Source organism: Anser brachyrhynchus (assembly GCF_964034855.1).
Source record: "Anser brachyrhynchus genome assembly, chromosome: 27".
Classification (NCBI taxonomy): Eukaryota; Metazoa; Chordata; class Aves; order Anseriformes; family Anatidae; genus Anser; species Anser brachyrhynchus.
In genome coordinates this window covers 5,908,458-5,924,318 of record NC_137720.1, presented here as the reverse complement: position 1 = coordinate 5,924,318, position 15,861 = coordinate 5,908,458, and the positions used below count along the sequence as shown (strand labels likewise).

The following is a 15,861-nucleotide window of genomic DNA, read 5'->3' as shown; positions in this document are numbered from 1 at the left end:
ATACAAACAAAAGCAAAACCAAAAAACAACCCAACAACTAACGGATTAATCCTGTCAAAAGAGAGGGAAAAAGCCACCTAACAGAATCACAGCCTGAGAAGTTACAAACTAGCAGTGGGTGACAAGTAATTATAGAACGGGGAAACATATAGGGAACTCATTTGGGTGAGCAGCGACTGATTAACAGGCACAACATTTATTTTCTTTATTTATGGCCTGGCATTGCAGAAAATTGATACGAAACACCCCATATACTACATGGCTGGTGACACGTTCAGCAGATGAAGAGTCTGGGAAGAAATCAACCTGAATTATACCCACTGTTACTCAACCTCCTCTTCGCAGCTCTCCAATCCTTCACCAAAAGGAGCAGCAGCAGCAGCGCAGCACCACGGTGGCATCTCAGCGCCCCCCCGTTCAGCAGGAGCTGGGGGAGCAGCCAGGCTGCATCCTCACGGCCATCACCTCCAGGACAGAGACCCGGCAGATCCTTGGCAAGCGACCGCTTTTGGAAGGCCTAGAGCAGCAAAGTTAATCAGGGTGGGATTTAGCCCACAACACTCCCAGCCCAACCTGCCGTCCAACAGAGGTGCTTAACAAGGAAGCAGCGCCCTTCCTTCCTCTGCTTTCCCCTCGTTGAGCAGCACTAAATGCTAAATTCAATACCTGGGCTTCCTGCTCTTCAGTTAACACACAGCAGCATCTCCAGCTCCCTCTTCACAGGCAGGTTTGGCTCCAAAGGGAAAAGCATAAAGGTACTGTGCCCGTCTTCGTGGTACCAAGGGTTGGAGCCTCCCGTGGGCAGGACAAAGCCCAAACCTCACCCAGCGCATTGACCTCTGCCTCCCCAAACACTCAAATCCTACAAGGAGACCTGCCCATTCCCAAGATAAAAGTAGGACCATGAAAGGCTCCCAATCCCCTAAATCAGCTGTGGCTAAAAGGCAGCCGTTCTCACAGTTTTCCCCAGGGATGAAAGGCAGCAATGGCTTTGATAGAAAACTCACTGTTTTTATCAAAACAAAAGCTTTAAAATAAAAATAGATAGATAAATAAAACAAGCCAACAGAGAGCTTTTCTGAGGCTACAGTGGGCCCTCAGGCATCCCCAGGTAATGGTAGGGCTCCTCAGGAGATGGGAGGTGATGCTGCAGGCAGGTTCTGGAGGCAGAACGGGCACCGCTCAGTAATTTCAGCTCCATCACCTGTAGACCCAGTCAAACAGGTCCCTGATGCAAGGTTTTTTTGCACTGGAAAATGTCTTTTTATAGGAACTTCTCAACAGCAATAAAAGTTCATTACATTTGGAGGGGGAGAAGCTTCTCAGCACACTCAGAACAGAACATCTCCTGCTTGTTTGCCTTCAGAAGTGTCATTTCTTTTCAAGATCCTGTGTTTTGTGCTGGAGCATGAATGGTTTTAGTACAAAAAGGAGTTAAAAGGAGAAGAGCTTCAGACTTGTAGAACAACAACAAAAAAGCAATACTTGAGCTCATCTGAAACAGTTTAAAAAAACGTATGATTTCCTTACATCCTCTGCCCTGTTTCCCTCTGCTACCTTTTCCCCACCGAGAGCAGTTTCCCATCTTCACCCAGGTTTGGGAATGTGTATGCCTACCCTGCTTCTACTTCAGCTGCTAATGGGGTGCCTCTGTCCTGTGCCTGTGCAAATCCCCTCGTCTCCTGCGTGCAGCCTCCACTCTGTCTGCTCACACCAGGGCTGCTCGGGTGCCATCGGCACTGCAGAGCGCTCTGGGATGCTCCAGTGGGCCGAAACGCACAGGTGAGGGGGCAGCAGGTACCACCTGCGGGCAGAGAAGTGACGCTATCTGCTCCTTGTTGGAGCAGGGTATGTAAAAGCCTCCTCTAACCTTCCCCAAGTTAGGTAAAGCTCAGAGTGCCCCTTTAAGAGGGATGATGCTCAGTTATGAAACACGCTTGATTTAAATGCAAATTACTGAAAAAATACAACTTTCTTTATTAAAATGCAAATTGCACTTCAAGCCGGCTGCCTCCTGCACGTCTCTGGCTGCTCGGCAGCCGTTTGCATCGACATCCTGAGCCTCCGGGCTGCTGACAGCACGGGCACTTCACGCCACCACCCTGGCATTTTGGGATGCGGTGTGCAGCCCAACCTGTCTGGAGGAGCTGGACGGGTACAGCTCCAGCAGGGTGACACTGGGGACAGTGCCACCGCGCCGCATGACGTGCTTCCCAGCCCGACTGCCTCCCTCGGAGCTCTGTGTTGTGAAAGGTGTCAGTCTGCCAGAGCCTCGTCTTGTAACGAGATGTGGAGATCAGGTGTCCCAGAACTGCTATTTTGAAGTGAATAATTATTGTTTTCACATTTCCTAAGATCTTTTAAGGTTTTTTTTTCCCTCTGTAGGAAAAAAAAAAAAAGTGGCCAGGACAGATGCCACAGAAAAGCCAAGACACTCACCTGTCATAGCGGGGTTAAGCCTGCAGCCAACACAACCTTCAGGAGCAGGACCTTGGGTTTGGTTCAGCAGCGCTGCACTGCAGAGCCCCAAGCACACAGGAGATCCCAGCTCTCTCTTCAAGAAGCCCACAGACCAGGACGGCTCAGCCCTCCACAGGTCAGCAAAGCCATGGGGAATGTGGTTAACACCTAATGCAGCCAGCATTGTGCAGGGACAAATGGTAACCTCACCTCCAACCTCACAGCCACTGGGTTTCCATTTTCCTGGAATCCCCCAGCATACCGCCACGATGCTCTCAGAGGCTCACAGTGCCCATCTCCCCCCATTACGCTGCCAGAGCTGCATGGTGCATCCAGGCCCCTCTTCCCAGTGGGGCAGGGGGAGAGGCAAACCCACGACCATCGCCTGTGGGAGCGGGAACCGCTGCAGAGCAGTGGAGGAGCCCCAAACCCGTCATCTTCCTCTTCACCAGGACCCTGCAGGGTCAGGGTTTTGGGGTACTTCAAGCCCAAGGCAGAGATGCGCGGGGCAGCTCCTGTGCATCTTTCCAGAGCACCCTGTCCCTGCAGAGCCAAACCACCTGCTTGCAAGCCCTCAACTTTGCTCCTTGGCCTAACTGCTCTACAAACTCCTGGCTGTTGCCTTTAGCCACCAGCTGACTCAAGTTGCTGGAAGATTATTAAAGACAGCAGGAACTGGAGAAGGTCCAAACAGGCTCCTTCTTTCATGTAAGCTGCTCCCCCCAGGAAAGCGTTTAATTGCTTTGAACGATCCCACAGCCTCTGCAGAAGCCTTGCCAGGTCACCCAACCACCCTGGTGCTTATTCCTCCACAGGGCCTGATTTGGACTTGGTTTTCCTTTCACTTCTTATTACCGTTGCCCTAAACCCCTCCTCCAGCCTTTCCTGTCCTTCATCCTGCATCTCTCACTCTGTCCTTCCTCGCTCTGGCTTTCAGACATCCCTGTTCCGATATTTAGCAAGGGAAATGTCACCACGAGACACGGTGAGGCTTAGAGATGGACCTGAAATCAAATCTCTGCATGTAAAGAGCCCAGAGCTCTGAGGGGCTCAGCTAAGCAAACCAAGCCCAGCAGATCACTACAGGACATGGGCAAACCTCTAATTAATGATGCGAGGAAGGGACGGCCCCAGGAGCTGAGTATGTTTCGCTCCTTGCTGCAAAATTGCCGGGCAGGGGCAAACCGTACTCGGGGCAGGTTGGGCACCGGTCCCAGCCCTGCTTACAGCTCCAGTCCCCAACAGCAGGTTCTCTCTCTTCCCACATCCCAACCCATCCTCCCCTGCTTCTGAGGTGCTCGCTCGTCTTTTTCAGTGTGATTTCCCAAGGAAACAGAACGTAATGCAATTACTGCTCTTTTCCCCATCTGCCCATCTGTCGGGTCCCCGTCTCCCCAGGGACTCCAAGAAGCTGTGGGCTGATTTCAACCGCATGTGGCAAGAGGCTCTGAGACGCTCAGCGATCGTGTTTTGTAGAAGCAGTGACCGGAGAACGAAGGCAGATGCAATCTGGTCTCCCCAGCATGGACAGGAACCTGTGCCAGACATGCTAAGAGACACAGAAGAAACCAAACCTGGGAGAGCACCATAGGAACAACTTTCTTGCTTTTGACTGTTCATGGAAATAACCCAAAATTTGTTCAGGCTGTTCAAAAATACGTATATAATAAGGCCAAGGAACACACCGACCCTGTGAAGCCCCCATACCTAAAAGTAACTCTGCAGGAAGCTTCACTGAGCAAACCCTCAGGAGCTGTCTGAGAGGTCGAGCACTCCATCCTCCACCCCCTTCCTTCCGCACCACCACCGTTTAATCACCATTTGCTATTTAGCATCCAGCATAACAGGCTCGTCGTCAAGCATATGCCAGCTTTGTGAAGCGTTACTTCATCCATCATTGTCTTCCAGGCTGTCTCTCCTACCTCCCAGGCATCTTCCCTGTACCTCCAGAAACACTTTGCGCAAAGCCACCAAGTGGCTCCGAGCCAGCACAAAAGTTACAGCTCCTGAAGAACGAGCTGGACTTGCTGTTCCCTAAACAGGGCCCCGTCTGCTGCTAGCAGAGCTGATATATTTATTTTCATTAAATTTAATCCAGGGATATTCTCCTCCTCCCCTGTCTCCCCCACTCTGGTTGCTGAAGCAGCAGGGCTCGGGAAAGGAGCCACCTTCCAGTTGATTTCTTATTCAGAGGAGCCAGGTCCGTGTTCCTGTCCTATTTAATTAGCATAGGAGGAGAATTGGGTTGCACTGGAAACCACTGCTCTCTCTCTGCCTCACATGGGAGAAAGCTGCTGTGTGTTTCCAGCTCGCGCAGCGGCACCGAGTCAGGGCAGAGGCTCCCCCTGCTCAGTCCCACGGCTGTGGGGCTGTCACCTCCCTCCTCCCCCAGCCCTCACCGAGCACAAAGCCCTTGTGCCAGCTGAGCCGTCATCCCCCGGTGGCACGAAGAGGGTCCAAACTTCTGCCACCAGATGTGCTGCCAGGCTCCAGCTCCTCCCAGCCCAGGAGGAGGACGGGAACAGCTCTCCCTACCTGTCGCCCAGCCTCTCCTAGGTGGCAGGATCTGAGGCACAAACAAAATACATCCCCACTCCCCTGCTGCTTCCCCTCCATCCTCCCCTCACACCAGCTTTTAAAACAATAGCTAAATAACCTCCCTCTCACCAGCTGCATAAATCACCTGCATGGGCTTAAGTGGCACAGGCAAATGGCTGAGTTTCGAGGCAGTTTTTTCTGGCCAGGGGAAAAAAATAAATAAATAAAATAAGAGCTGGCAAAACTCTGAGATCAACTCTCAAATTCCAGGGAGGGTGCCAGGCTAGGATTTCGCTGAGGGAATGGGCACTTTGCGTTCCCCTGGAGCTGGCACAGATACTGCAGGTGGGTCACAGCACAGGGCTGAAGGCAGCAGGAAAATCTCAGGGTTTGCTGCTCCACCCGCTATATAACAGAATACAGGGGGCACAAAATTACTTCCCTGCCCTGCCACAGATCGCTGGAACAGCCCTGGGCAAATCCTGCAGCCCCTCCAGTGTGCAGCGACCCTCAGCGCCGAGGCAAGCCGGCAACTTCGCATGGGAAGGAGAGAATGTTTTAGGGCTAGACAGAATAAAATACTTGTGTAATCAGTGATAAATTATTTATGTAACATAAGTTACAGGGGAAATATCCTTAAAGTCTAAATTTCCCATTGAGAAGAATTGCTCCTTGTTTAGAAACACACTAATTATTCCCTTAAACAAGGATGAGCTATAAGTAATTTAAGGGTTTTATCACTCACACTTTGCAATAATGTAATTGACTGAGTAGCAACAAATAAATCTCGGAATAAAATAAAGGTGGCAGACTGCCTCAGAGAGCGAGCCAGGATGCAGAACCACATTAGTGCTGCTGCTGCTGTCAGGGGGTACAGGAGCAGCCCGGGGTGGCCTGGCCACGGGGGGACACAGAGCCCAGAGGGAGCTTTCTGCCAGCTCACCTGCAAAGCAGCAGTGCCAAGCTCCCATCCTGCCCACTGCTGATGCTCAGGAACCCTCTCCTGGCTTGGTCTAATGCCTTTCAAACCTGGAAAAGCTGAGAGCCCCATGGCTCACCGCAGGGGCAAGTGGCTTTAAACTGGGTTTAAAGTCCTCTTTTTCAAACTTACATTATTTTTTTTTTTTTAAACTCCCCCCTTCTCCAGGATCACTTTGAACCACTTGAGGGAATGCTCTGTGCTGCCTGGGTAATGAATAAAGCAGCCCCTTGCCCCCAGACCTGTCAGTCCCCCGCACTAGCGATTGTATTTCTCCTAGAGCTGCATGTAGGATGAGGGCAAGATTCCACCTGGTGAATGATCCAGCTGCTCTGGAGGTCAACGCAAGGAGGTCCCTCCTGTTCAGTTCAGCTTCGGGTCAGGCAGTGGATCAGTAAAGAACAAAAAGCCCAGTCCTGAGTTTCTCATCCCACTCTGCAGACCCATTTCAGAGCAGTTTCTGTATTGACTTTCAGAGCCTTTGAATCCAGCTTTTCTACTACACCAGAGACCCAGGCTGGGGCCACACATTTAACAAGAATGCAATAAAATGCATCTCTCCCGCAGCTGTTAATTCTCACTCAATGCATTCTTCATATTCAATTACTATTTATGTAACATGCAGCAAAGGATTATCCTATTAAACCTAAATTAAGTGCTTAGTTCATTAATTAATACATCTTATTTCAAGTGCTGCCAACGTTTATCCCTGGAAACGTAATATTTAAAACCAAAACGCACAAATGAAGGAAAGGGATTTTATTTGCTTCTTGCTCTTACAGTTGCTCAGAGATGCTGATGAGTTATGGAGCCTTATATTCACCCCCGGCTCTGCGGGAGGAAGACTTTCTCAGAAAAGCAGCAGGGCAATGAAGCCTGACGCTTTGGACACCGGCGCACTGACACCGGATGGTGCCTTCCATCCCTCTGTTTCTTCCGTATGCCTCAATTTTAGCACAGCGGGGGTAACCCCACGCTTTCCCAGCCCTCCGTCCATCAGGCAGAAGTGCTCTCTCCTGCCAGCTTGCACGCACCCCCGGGCTCTGGTTTCCTTGGGGGTCCCATTGCCCTGTTGCCATACAATGGTTGCAGCATCGACAAGGTCCAAGCTCTTTGCAGGGCCAGACCGCAGCTCGCCGCTGCTTGTGGCTGATGCTGGCGCTGCTTGGATCATCTGTAGCACTGCGATTACCGCAGAGGGACCACTTGCTGCTTATTAAATCTCCTCGGAGAGCCACATCCCAGCCCAGCACCACTCAACCTCCATGGAATTACCCCAGGGACAAATTGGCCCACAAGACCTACAGCACTGACAGCAATGGCTAGGAAATAGCATGAAATCTAAATTAAGTCGAGAGTCTCTTTTCTAAACAAATTCCTTCTTGAAGAACCAAACCCAGACTTCATTACAACAACTCAATTATACACGAGGCTGAGCTCCAGTGCGCTCGCGGAGACAAGGAGTTCGCTGTGAGTATTTCATGCTTCACTCAAATTATAACTTCCCTTCAATGCAAATGGGAGGTTCGGCAAACAACACGCATTTCTCCCAACATTACTTGGAAAACAAATTACAACGATGTCTGTTCGGAGGCGGAAGCAGAGCTGCTGCACGGGCAGAGTTTGCCTGGGGCTGGATTTCTGCGAGATCACCCCAGGGCTGTATTCTGGGGGGAAAAGCAGGGAATGGGTAGGGGTACTTTCTTCTTAAGCTGTCTTTCAGTCTAAATAACGTCATCTGAAATCAAATGACGCTTCTGGCCAGCAGGAGCATTGCAGGAGGAGAGGCCACGCGTGCAGAGGTGGTCAGCCTGCCCGGCTGTCCTCCTGCTGCCGCTCTTCGTCCCCAAACCTTCTTTGGGGCCGCAGGTACTGCTGCTGCAAAACTCCCATTCAGAAGGACGAGCCCAAAACCTTCACCGTTGAGAGGCAGAAACTCAGAGCAGCATCTTGGCTCCAGCTACCAGCAAGCAGGGAACCAGGGAAGCCTCCAGCCTTTGCTCCAACCATGGTCCCGAACAGCTTTCAAAACACGAACGCGTGGCCTCCATCCCTTTTTGGAGACACTGAGGAACATTTCTGTCTGCTTTCCCTCCTGAGCTCCCATCCACCGCTACCTTGTTTGCTATCAAAGCAGCAGCTTCCCCAGGGCTCAGGGTGAGGTCACAGGATTTTGTGTTCTTTATAGAAATCCATCAAACTGCCTCCGGGAAAAAAAAAAATGCAGTAAGTCTTCCTGGCGGTTATTTTCTGGGATGGAGGAAGAAAAAAAAAAATAAAAGAAGAATTTACAGGTAATTTCCTTGTCAAAAGTTCCTGTCTATAAATACAATCAAGATAAGACTGACATTGCAAATAGCTCCTTTTCTCTCCTGAATGAATTATTCAATTCACCACTGATCCTCTCTAACTGCTTTATATTGCCTTCTGCTTTCCTTATTTATTTTACTTTATTTAGTTCTGTAGAGAAGCACTGCCAATAATTGAAATGAATTCAGGCAATTGCAGGATCCAGCAAATCCCTCCTGTGGCCCCAGTGGCTCAGCCCGAGCCCCGCAGCCCCTTCCTCACTCTTCTCCCCAGGCTGCCACGAACCATTTGTGTGTCCGAGCACGTCACGCCAGCCTGGGGTTTCTTCTTGCCAGAAACAAGCCCTGAAATGACAAGCAGTACCTGATCCATCGAGCAGTACCTGAGGGGCATTGGTGCTGCTGCCACCCAGCTCCAGACAACCCCTGCTTTGGGACGGAGCCGTATTTTGGGGGAGGTTTGGGAGAGCCTGCATCCCCGTCCGCGTTGGGAGCAGCACCTTGCCTTCCCATCACCAAATGACAAAGGAAAGCTCATGCGATGCCTCCGGAATGGCGATCACATCACTGAGCTGCAAACTTGTGGCTTAAGAGACTGGGGACAGACAAGTGCAAGCAAATTCCCCTTGGTCGTGTCTCTTAATTGCTCATTGTTGGAGAGACAGCACGCAGACAGCAGGGGATTTACAGCTCCACATGCCTGTGACAGATATTTTTTTTTTTTTTTTCCGGACAGAAATCCTCATAACACGTCAATAAAGAGCCATGCTGTAGACAGCATTTGAAAGCAAGGAAATAATATTACTACTAGTGAAAAAAAAACCACACACAACGGCAGCAAAAGCTAATAAAAGCATTACTCGAGAAACAGAACTGTTTCGAAACAGCCAAATAATATCCACAATGATGATTCAATTACACAGAAGATTAGTGTTGGTCTGTCTGCGGAGCCAAAAGTTTCTTGGAGAGGTTTTGAACTGATGAGCGGGTGATAACTTCATAAAACCTGAGCGTAATGGGGGTGGGAGAACAAGAAAAACAGAAGAACTGGAGAAAAAAGCCTCAGAAGCTAGACAAATAAAATCTCATTCCAATCACGGAACAAATCTTGTGGATTTTTATTTTTTTATTCTTTCCCTGGGAGCAGGTTTCAGCCAGGGCAACATTTCTTTAGGTTATTGATTAGCAATTAGAGAGGTGTTTTAGCTGCTTCTCTGCTGTGTCCCTGTTATTCCCTCCAGAATTTCAATTGCACAAGACTTATTTCCATCCTGCAGCGGAGCCGGGCAAGCATCACTGCCTGACCTTGCAGCTCCAAACCCTCCCTGCTACCAAAAGCTTCAGGGAGGAAGGCGGAAGGCAGCTTTCGGAAAAAGGAAAAAAAAAAATACTCTGAAAAGGATGAGACAATCTCCATTCAAGCCAGCGGGAAGTTTTCTCCCTTGGTCTTTGAGAAGGACGGCTGCTCTTCTAGGGAGGCAGCTGAGGAGGAGGAGGCAAAGGTTCTGGAAGATGCCGGGCCCTAAGGGACCTCTCTGCCCGTGGGCACATGCAGTTTAACCAGCCGGGGCCTCGGCTTGCCCCACAAATACCACACCAGTGTCCGACAGCTGCCCCATGAACAGCACAAAGGGCAGCAGCCTGGAGGGAAGGCTCTGTGGAAAAGGCCGATGGAGACTGGCTTTGAAAGCAGGAAACCCAACGCTCATCCCTGCCGAAAATCGATGGAGGGAAACCACCAGCGTCTCCCAGGAAGGAAAGGCCAGGCTCCTTCTTCAGCAGCAATTTCCAAACCTTTTCATTTGGTTCTCCATAAAAAGGGGAACTTCAGAGCAAAAGAAATAACAAACCGATTTCTCTTCAGATAATTTGTAAGGGTTCCAAGTGCATTGTAAATGTATGCCTTTATCCAACAGGCAATTTGATGAATTTCATAGACTGCTTTTGTATTGCTGTTTGCTGTGCAACATCCTCTACAGAAATTGTGGCTGGCTTAATGCTCTCTTTAGCACACAGCGTAATTGCCCCCTGCAATTTGTTGCCTGGAAAGGTTACTGGAAAAGAAAGGAGGGGAGTGAAGAATAACATTGGTGGCTGGGGAGCAAAGGAGAAGGAGAGAGAGAAATCCGACAGCATTTGAAATGCAATTTATTCCAGGCCAAGGAATGCAATTGCAGAATGGCACAGGCCAGTCCCACCCCGACCCCGTTCCTCGCAGCAGACAGGTTTCCCCAGCATGAATGAAGCCACAGCTGAGCACGTGCGCAGGAATTCAGCTCCCACACAGACGGCGTCCATGGAGCCACCGCCAAGCCCACGGCAGCGTGTCTGAGCAGGGGGGCGAACGGCAAAACCGAGCGAGGAGGCAGCAGAGGGAGGGAAGGGGGAAGCCCCGGCGGAAAGGCTGGGGAAGGGAGCGGGGAGGGGGCGGCTGGCAGGAGGAGAGCGAGCTGGAGAGGGAGGATGGAGAGGGGAGCGGGAGGCGCGGAGACGGCAGGCAGTGTTTATTAATTTTCTGCTTGGCTGCCTTTGGTGCCATAGCTCCGAGATCATGGAGCCGCTCCACACTCTATTAAATAATTCAATCTGCGAAGAATCCAAGTGTGTAAGCGAACACTCTTATGCGTCTTAAAATTTAATTGCAGAGCTAAACAAGATTAAGTGCAAGGAAGACATAAAAGATATGAAAATAGATGCTGGGGCTTTTGTTTCTCTCGCTGCTCGAGCCCTGCACAGGAACCTTTCCCCATTTTTCACACCGCTCCGCTAAAGAGCCTGAGCCTCTTTTCATCCGCTCCCCCCTCCTCTTGTTCTATTTACAGCTGTGTTTGCAAGCAGCAGGCTCGCAAATCACTTAATATCCATTAGAGCAGCTCCATTCACCCTGCTAGGCTCCTGTTCTGGCAGCCCTTCTGTCATAAATCCTCACGTTCAAGGGTTGAGGGAATCAGCCACAGGCACTTTTCTCCGGCAGCCCCCACTGGAGCCCACGATTGCCTCCCTCTAACCAGGCTGGTGCTCGCTTCACCGGAACGGCCTTCAAGGTTCAAAGCCCAGCTGTGAGCGTCAGAGATTCGCTCAGAACATCTGCGAGTGCCCCAGATCGACACGGCCTGGACTCAGAGCTCGCCCAGAGAGCCGGCAGCCGGCTCAGCGATGCTCCCACCCACTCTCAGAGCAGCTCTTGCGGGGCTGAACCCCAGGGACGTTGCTCAGATCCCCGCCGCCGAGCTCACAAGGGTGATTTTTGTGGGAACGCGGGGCTGAGCACCTCCTTGCTCACACTGGGTGCGTTCCCAGCCCTGCTGCATCACTTGCTTGGAGCTGCAACAGCAGCACAGGGATGGTGGAGGTGAGCATCACCTGGGAGGGCAGCGAGGGAAAAAAGGAGGAGGAATTACAGGGGAATAACGGGGGAGTGGAGAGCTGCCTTCGTGCTCCTGTGGTTTAATAGGAAAAGCCTTGTTCCTGCTCACTGAGCATGCCGCCCATTAGCTGAAGTGGGCAAGCGCCTTTAAGCACCTCTGCAGAGAGGTGCTTAAATAAAATAAAAATAAAATAAAACCCAGGCAGGCTTGGAGGAGCCAGTGTAGCCTCGGCACAGGGAAGGAAAATTTCACTCAGTTTTACAGACAGGGAACCTGAGACCCACTGAGGCCAAAAATCACACATAAGGGTTAGTGTAGAAGGGACAGAGCCTGCTGGTTCCCAGACCACTGAATTTCCCCAGCCTTGTGCCCAAGAGCCTGTCGCTGTCCTCAGGCAGCAGCCAGACCTCTCTCTGGGGCTGCTCTGGGGACCCACAGAGACCCCATCCCTTCACCAGACAGCAAGAGAGACCAGCGCAGATACAGGTTTGGGGCTGATTAGTATTTCATGAGCACCTCAGCTTTTAATTACAGTTGTCATCGATAAAAAGCTCCGTGCGGGGTGGAAAAGCAGCATCTAAAACCCTTTCCATGTCGAAGTCACGAGGAGAAGGCGCAGGAGTTTTACCTGTCACGCTGCGCTCTGATGCATCCTCTGAAAGCAGGACCCTGCTCCGATCCAGCTCCTGCGGCTGGTCCCGCTGCTGGGGCTGGAAGCCCGGCTCACCTGCCTTCACTCGCAGCTGGGATTTTCCCAACCCCAATTATTTCGGCACGGCAGCCGGTGCGGGTCCGCTTTCGCGTGTGGTCGGTGCTGGAGGAAATGCTGAGCGTTAGGCAGGTGCTTCTAACGTCACCCCTATCGCTCCGCAGCGCGCGGTGGGAATCGTGACGTGTCGTTTGTTTTTACCCCCCCACCGGCACACACGGGAGCCGTACAAAATGTCACGGCAAAAAAAAATAAGAGTCACACAAAGTTGGTGCGTTTTCATCTCTTCGCTGGAAGATCAATCAAAATGCTGATTCTTCACAGGCGAAGCAATCTCAAACATCTCCTGCAAGCCTGCTTTCACCCAAACAAGGCGTCAGTGGAATTTCATCTTTGTCATTACACAAGCTCACGGATGTATTAATATAATTTCTTGCAAAGGGCAACAAGTGAAACCTAAGGCTACTTTGTCTTCATTTGTTTGTCTGCTGGGCTTCTTGTTGTTGATGGCTGCTGTTACACGGGCTGTTGGGAATGCAAACTGGCACTAAAACATGCAAACTTTCACTGCCTGAAATCTCATAAAAAGCCTCCCCCTCTCCTCAAAAGAAGGGGGTCTGTTTACTGGTGTGGGTGTGTGTGACAAGCAGCAGAAAGCCGAGACAGCAAATGAACAAGCTTCGAGAATGCTGTGCTGCTGCACGAGCCCACTGCCGTGGGGCCGGGCACGTTAGGGACAGGGCAGCAAAGAGGGCTGTTTAGATCCAGATGCCCCCTCCCCAAAACTTCAGAGGTGGCATGTCATTTCGCAGCCCTCCAATGCGCCGTGCAAACACCCCTGCACACGCCCCTCCAGTGACAGCTTGCTGTTATAACATTTATAGTGATTGACGGATGGCATAGCAACAAGTGAATTAAACAGGCGCTCGCTCTGACATGAGTGGCGGTAAATGTCATAAAAGATCAACCATTATATTCCGAGCATGGCTTTCCTACCGCTGAGAGAAACCGATTTAGGTGATTTAGTGGAAATGAAGACTGTGGAGAGCGCACGGAGAAGGGGAAGTTTGGAGCAGAGCTAACTCTGCTCCAAGCTGCAGCTTTGCTGTCCGTCAGTTCATATCTATAGGATACGGGTCCGGGATCCGTGTCCTCTCCTTGAGAGCAGGGAGTCGCCTCACCTCCCCGTGCAGGAGAGAGGTGGTGCGTTAGGCACATCTCAGCTCACACCCCGGTCCCACGCCTCCTCCCAGCCCATGCCCACCCAGACCCTTCCCCGCCACGCGAGCATCAGAGCAGAAGCGACGTGAGCAGCAGCGCAGGTATGAGCTTCATCTGCTACTTGCAGACGGTGACCGAGCCAACAAAACCATCCTCCCAGGACCTGCCTTCCGTGCACGATGTCAGGAGCAGGGTGAAAACTTCCTGCGTTTCACTCAGCATCCCCAAACGCCCCAGGCCACGTGCCTATTTCACACTCCAAGAGGACAAACAAAAAAAAAAAAAATCAATCTGTATTCTAAAGACACACGCCCTAAAAATAACATTGTTTTGCAGAAGAGCCACTTTAAATCTTGAGCAATTGAAAAACCAATTTGCACTTAGAAACATTCAATTTGTTTGCAGGTGTTTTCCCCCTCAAGTCACACTGGATAATTCAGACTGGCAGAGCACACAAGCCCCAAAAGGTGCCACAAACCTTGCCACAAAGCGACCCCCTGCAACCGTGCCGATCCGGGCATCATTTGCACAATGTGACAGGAGAGTCACAGGGCTGGAGCTGAGCTTCCGCATCAGGGAAATTAATTTGTCATGTAAAATGAATGGGGCGTGATAAGGCTGGGGCCGAACAGCCTGCCAGCGCACCCATCTGCACAGGCGTGCACTCGTGCACGTTCCCGGGTGTGGAAGGAGACCACGGGCCTTTGGTTGTGGCCAGGAGGTCCACGTGGGCAGCTCCGGGGTTAGGTGGCACCTTCTGAGGGACAGGAGAGGACAAAGTTCAAAGGGGACGGGCCCAGGGGCTCCAGCTGCGGGAGAGCTGCCCTAGGCAAGGTGCGGAAGGAGTCTGGCAGCAGGGCCGCCCAGAAGCAGAGTGCATGGGGTTAACAAGCAATCAGTGGTTACTTTAATTAACTAAATTAAATTAACTTAATTAAATTCAGTCTTTAGAAAGTCCCATATGCCTAACGCCACGAGTTAGCGCTAGGGGTGCCAACAAGTCCAGGAACCTCAGCTCTTCACTAAATGAGCTCAAATCAGTTATACCCCAAGCTTATCACAAGAAAATTCAGTGCAAATCACATTTTCCGCTTTGTTCAAGGATGTTCTGATTTTCTTTCCCATCCCACCCAACCTCCATAACCCGAACTGCTGCGATTTCCCCCCCCATTTTCCAAGGGCACTCATACAGCATGTAGCAAGGACAGTTTTGCCTAAAGCAGGTCAGCTCCGTCCCACGCAATTTCAGCAAGAACCCAGAGAAGGGCCCGAAATCTTTGCTGCGATGCAAAGCTTCCCGTGCTGGCAGCAGTGCCCGGCTTGCAGGATGGGCCCCAGCAGCAGCAGCGCGGCCGTCAGAGCCTCTGCATTTGCCGTCAGAGGGAGCTCAGCCCGCGGACACTTGCATCACACCGGCTCTCTTTTACCAAAAGCTATTTGCCATCAGCATGGAGTGACGTGGCTGGACCTGAGATGTGGGATTACCTGTAAATCCGGGAAGCGCTCTGCTGCGTGAGGAGGGTCACAGAGGATCTGCGATTGGGCTGCGACTGCTGGCACGGGATGGAGACACTGAGACACGGTCTGCCTGCGTGATTTCTTCTTTGCAGCGGGCAGAACAAGACCCAGGGAGAACGAAGAGTGACTAACCCCAAACCCAACTCATCCATCACATTAATCGGCATCGCCGACACCCAGAGCCCCAGTCCCTCACCTTCCAGCCAGCTGCTTTAAGGTGTGCAGCTATTGATCCTCCGGATGCCCGTGTGATTGGAGTCTGAAATCTAATGCCTGCGAAGTCCAGCCGAGCCCAAACCTCTCAAATCATGTTGACACGTTTAGGAGGTGCCAGGCGCTTCATCCTCCCCGGTCCGATATGTAATTATGTAAGTGTCACCATGATGTAGGTGTTTGGCAGGGCAATAAAACCCCAGGAGCCCTGACAGCCGGCCACTGCTGCTCCACGCTGCCCGCGAGAGCGTTTGCTGCCAATTTCTTTCTGTAGTTAGTCTGGAGGAAATAGAGCTCAATAAAGTGGCGTGTGGATCACGGAAGAAAGTTTGTCTTGAAAAACGGGTGGAGGAACTAGCAGAGTGCTGCTGTCACCCCAGGCCTGCAGGGGTTTCAGTGTTATTCACTTTCTGTGTTTCCTGCTGCTTGCAGAGTTACACCCAGGCAATGGGGGCTAGCTGGAGAGGACAGCCTGGAGATGCAGGATCTGACCCCACACCTTTCATTTCTCCGCTGCTCTTGACTTTTGTGCACTTCACACAACAG

The 15,861-nt window shown here is 51.3% G+C and overlaps 1 protein-coding gene across 1 annotated transcript in view; it reads right to left on the bottom strand.

Moving 5' to 3' along the window:
- Positions 1-15,861, bottom strand: part of GRM4 (glutamate metabotropic receptor 4) — a 98,022-nt gene that overhangs the window by 6,668 nt on the left and 75,493 nt on the right. The window contains exons 15-18 of the mRNA XM_080569236.1: positions 2,440-2,588; positions 1,618-1,804; positions 667-1,401; positions 322-505 (exon numbers count right to left, since the gene is read on the bottom strand). The gene's annotated coding sequence lies outside the window, so the exon portion shown is untranslated. The remainder of the gene's footprint in view (positions 1-321; positions 506-666; positions 1,402-1,617; positions 1,805-2,439; positions 2,589-15,861) is intronic.